The following is a 5,795-nucleotide window of genomic DNA, read 5'->3' as shown; positions in this document are numbered from 1 at the left end:
TATTAATTTATATGATATCAACTACATTTTTGGAAATATATTTTATTATAAATATATGTTGCGAGTTACGATTGCGGTTGCGATTTTGCGATTTTCAAGAATTTAAAACCGCATTCAAACCGCGAATAAGCGATTTTTAGAATTTAAATTCGCAATCAACCCGCGGTTCGCGATTATCCGCAAAATGCGGTTCATTTGCGAGCGGTTGTATGCGGTGCGGTTGAGCGGTTCGTCTATACACCCCTAATACAGGTATACAACAAAACGTACATGATCATTTTTTAAAAGATTTAAAAGAAGGGAGTCACTTTCATCCATTATTCTAAAAAACGGAAATCAGGATTATTTGGTATAAAGATCTTTCAGTGATTAATCGAATAATCGGTGATTAATCGGATTGATTAATCAAAATATTAATTGGAAACAATTTATTTAATAAATAATAATAAATAATTTTATTTAAAGGTCACTAACCTTCCATATGATTTACAAAAATAAAATCACATAACATTATTTCAATATTGATATTTAAATGATAAGATTTACAGAAAAAATCACCATCCCTGATTCATAATTGATATTTAAGTGGTTTATACTAATTAATTACTACTTACTGCTTATTAGTCACTACTCCCTTTGTTTTTATATATTTGTCGTTTGATTTTTCTGCACATAATTTAAAGTGATTTGACCGTGTACTTCAAATAATTATTTTAAATTTTTTTGTAAATTTTAGTATAAGTCATGTATTTTTATTCAGAAAAATAAAGATTTAAAAATAATCAATTTTACTATCTGGTCAAAGCACTTTGAAATATGTTCAGAAAAGTCAAATAACAAATATATAAAAACATATGGAGTACTTGATAGTTAGAAAATTACTAACTACTAATTTAAAGCTTAAAATTTAAAAAATTATTATTATTATTATTAATTATTTAAATATTAAATGTAAATTATTATTTTCAGAAAACATAAAATTTTTCTTAATAAAAATATTTTTTTAGTAATTTTAAACTTTACCTGATTCGATCGATTTTTGATCTGAATCGACCGATTTTTCCCGGACTACCCGACTTTTGACCGATTTTTTTAAAAATCATACTATGACCCGATTAACGATTAATCGAGATGCGACCTGTCTAAACTCTGATTAATTGGTCGATTAATCGATTAATCAGCCGATTTTTAGAATAATATTTCCATCCAGTAATAATATTATTATATCTCATACAATTTCTGATCCCAATCTGATCCGAATCAGATAACATAAATATTAAATATGAATTTAAGTCGATTTGAACCGACGAGTAAAGTGGGGCAGGAGAGAGTAGAGAAAGGGATAAAATGGAAGGACGGCCCCGCGGGGAACCGTGGTATAAAAAGCTTTACTGGAGGAGCAGGGGTGAAAAGATACTACAAACTCAATAAGATATTCCTGCTGCTTTACTTGTAGTAGCATTTACATACACATTGATAACTCCTGGTGGCGGGGCTGCTCCTTCGACGCCGTCCTGGATCTTTCGCCGCTGTAGAGGTGTAGCTGTGGTTGGGTTCCTACAAAACAACACCGGAAGGGGGGTTGGAGTCCCGCGCTGACGCGTGTAAAGCATCCACTCCCGCATTCTTTTTTGGCAACTTGAAAGCCTTGCCCAAACCCTTCAGAGCATCACTATAAGCGGAGGACGACATGTCCGGATTATAATGTGGTAAACCTGCAAGAAGCAAACAAAAAACACAAGTCAAAAACAAGAAGCAGCAACAAATGGGAACAGATAAGAAACATCTAAAAGGTCCGGACAAGAAATAAAACTACTTACAGCCCAGCCTATGCAAAGTTCTATGATTCATAAAGGTGTCTCGGGTCATCTGGAAACCCAGACATTCACAAAATGTAAAAATTAACCGGAGAGTTTCACCCCGGAGCACATCCCTGCGGAAGCGAGTCCGGACTCCTTCCGAAGCTATATGGGGTAGATAGTGCAAGTCCAAACCCCGGAGCATGATCAACTCACCATTCCAAAACTTCAGCGAAGACTGCTGAATAACGGGCCTATAAGAACCACCATATCCACACTCCGGAGCCCGGAACCGAAGCTCATATAACGGGAACTGGCTAGACCGGACTAAATGAAAAATGTGATGCCACAGCTTGAAAGTGGGCTGAACTTTAAACTGATTGCAGGTGGCAATGAACCAAGTCATCCACTTTATTCCATTAGGCGTTATCTGCATTGGAGAGATCTTGTACACATATTTGCACAAATGTTTTAGAAACAAATGCCAGTGTGGATTCCATCCAGACCGGAGATGCTCCAACCATACGGGAACGAAGCCATCAGCCGGCCTATGATGAGCCCTCTCGTCCGGAGTCGGCCACCTCCACTCAATCCGGCGATCCAACTGAAAAGCAGCCCGGACCGCCGAATCCTGGGCTTCATTATCTAGCCCAGAATACTCATCCTTCAACTCATAGTGCTCCTTAGCCACTATGCTGTTCGCAAACTTCCTGTCAAAAGCTTCCCTATCATAAGACCCTGGGCCAGCATTCTCCTGCCTAGCATATCCGGACCTAATGCTCCTAAAATAAAAACTGTTTTCTATCTCCTCGCTCTTAGTAACAAAATAACCAAGATTCTCCACCCACAGCCCCTCTGGACTACAAGGTACCTTTCTTGAAGATATTTTAGCAACCGTAAGCTTCGTTATTGCCTCAGAATCCGAAGTCGAAGCCCTCTTCCCCATCCCAACCCGTTCAGAATCAGCAGAAGACACAGAATCTGAACTAGATGGCCCCGGATAACAAGTTATGAACGCCTTGGCGAGAGCTTTAGTCCGGACCATAAACCTAAAACAAGTTACAAAGGTTAGTCTAAAACTCCTACAGTTTATTATCTTTGAAGCTACATGGTCCGGACTACCCTACGATTCAATTTTATTACAAGTCAAAACCTTACAATCTGGAGACCCCCGAATCCAAACAAACAACCCTAGCCTGTTACTCCGAACTTAGATATCAAAACAACACAAAAACAACAACCAATTACGACCTCCAAAACCTACCCTATAAGTCCGGACTAGTTATCCGAGTCCGGACCCCAACATAAAACCCTAATTCCAGAAACACTATCAAAACAAAATCAAAAACCAAAACATAGACAAAAACACACATATATACACATACATACAAAAACATCCAACAAAAACAAACACAATAGCACAAATAAAGAATACAACACACCAGCAAATTGAAAGAATGGAACAAAAAACAGAAAAGCAAGGGAAAAAAGCTTACAAAGTAGAGATAACGGAGAAGTTGAGGACGGCCAAGCAAACAGCAATAGAACCTGGAGCTTCTCCGAGAACCACCGCCGGAAAAAGAAACGGAGGAAAAAGAAAGGAAAGCAAGAGAAACAGAAAAGATAAAGAAGATAAAAAAACAAGAAAGAGGGGAAGGACCGCCTTTTATAGCCGTGGTAAAAAACCTAATCGCCACGCCACGTGGCACAATCCCAACCACTCATCCCTCACAGTATTTAATGCTTATCATAATTACGGCACTTCTCTCCATCTATAACAGCTGTAATAATTCAAATAATTGGGGGGAAATTCCCCAAAACCGTTTCAACTTCCAAGTCCGGACTACATAAATCAACGAACTCCGGACTGGGGGGCAAGAAAAACTCAAATCCTGCTAAAGACAACAACCTGAGTCCTGATTCGCTAAACTCAACGAACTCCGGACTGGGGGGCAAGAAAAGCTCAACTCCTGCTAAAGACAACAACCTGAGTCCTGATTCGCTGAACTCAACGAACTCCGGACTGGGGGGCAAGAAAAGCTCAACTCCTGCTAAAGACAACAACCTCAGTCCTGATTCGCTGAACTCAACGAACTCCGGACTGGGGGCAAGAAAAGCTCAACTCATGCTACAGACAACAACCTCAGTCCTGATTCGCTGAACTCAACGAACTCCGGACTGGGGGCAAGAAAAGCTCAACTCCTGCTAAAGACAACAACCTCAGTCCTGATTCGCTGAACTCAACGAACTCCGGACTGGGGGGCAAGAAAAACTCAAATCCTGCTAAAGACAACAACCTGAGTCCTGATTCGCTAAACTCAACGAACTCCGGACTGGGGGGCAAGAAAAGCTCAACTCCTGCTAAAGACAACAACCTGAGTCCTGATTCGCTGAACTCAACGAACTCCGGACTGGGGGGCAAGAAAAGCTCAACTCCTGCTAAAGACAACAACCTCAGCCCTGATTCGCTGAACTCAACGAACTCCGGACTGGGGGCAAGAAAAGCTCAACTCCTGCTAAAGACAACAACCTTAGTCCTGATTCGCTGAACTCAACGAACTCCGGACTGGGAGGCAAGAAAAGCTCAACTCCTGCTAAAGCCAACAACCTTAGTCCTGATTCGCTGAACTCAACGAACTCCGGACTGGGGGGCAAGAAAAGCTCAACTCCTGCTAAAGACAACCACCTTAGTCCGGATTCGCTGAACTCAACGAACTCCGGACTGGGGGCAAGAAAAGCTCAAGCTCTTTTAACAAAACAATCAAAAACTCATGCTCTACAAGCATACTCAAATTCACTCCCCCATCCAGAAAATCTGCATAAGGGAGTGGGGGGCACATGATAGACCATATGGCTCCTGGGAGAACTACTCCTAGGCCTTCAGCTCCATACAGCTCCTGGGAGGACTACTCCTAAGCTCCTAACTCCATACAGCTCCTGGGAGGACTACTCCTAAGCTCCTAACTCCATACAGCTCCTGGGAGGACTACTCCTAAGCTCCTAACTCCATACAGCTCCTGGGAGGACTACTCCTAAGCTCCTAACTCCAGGCAGCTCCTGGGAGGCCTACTCCTAAGCTCCTAACTCCATGCAGCTCCGGGAATGCCTACTCCTAGGCTCATAACTCTACGCAGCTCCTAGAAGGGGTAGTCCCGCACACTACCACTCCTGACCAGCTTAGTCCCGTAAGCGGAACCTTGATAAACCCCAACACGTGAGACGTTGGCCCAAGCACGTGACGGGGACAACTGTCACACATCAATCATGGGAATAATCAGGGCACGTGTCAGAGGATCCTCAAAACATTCCTCGACCAGTCCCGCGCTGACGCGTGTAAAGCATCCACTCCCGCCAGGTGCCCTCCGCTCCCAGAACCAACGGCTACGATTCGAAGGTACCAACCCCAAAACCCTACTCTTGAGCTATAAATAGCCCAAGAAGGTGAGGTTTTGGGGTTAATCACTCTCTCACACTCATATACACACACAGCAACCTTACATTCATCTTCATCTTCCCAAAAAGCTAGTTCTTACTCTCACGCCGGAGGCGCCGCGGGACTCCAACCCCCTTCCGGTGTTGTTTTGTAGGAACCCAACCACAGCTACACCTCTACAGCGGCGAAAGATCCAGGACGACGTCGAAGGAGCAGCCCCGCCATCAGGAGTTATCACACATGTAGGGGAGAAGAGATGGAGAAAGCACGAGGCTCGAAAAACAGAGGAGTTAGGGAGACAACCTTTTAAACTGGCTTTAAATTTCAATTGCAGAAAAGGGTAAGACCTACATTCATATTCATATACACCCACCCACCACAATAAAAGGCAAAGATGCTGCTGCTACTATTATTCACAGACCCTAAACACTCACATACATGCATGTCTGTATGTTTCATCATGCATGTATATCAACATTATTTATTATGGCACACATGAAAGAGGCATGTCATGTTAACACCATTATACATAGTGACGGAACAGAATTTCAATCGAGCAATAA

Source organism: Apium graveolens, chromosome 7, assembly GCF_009905375.1.
Source record: "Apium graveolens cultivar Ventura chromosome 7, ASM990537v1, whole genome shotgun sequence".
NCBI lineage: Eukaryota > Viridiplantae > Streptophyta > Magnoliopsida > Apiales > Apiaceae > Apium > Apium graveolens.
Note: the sequence above shows the minus strand (reverse complement) of the source record.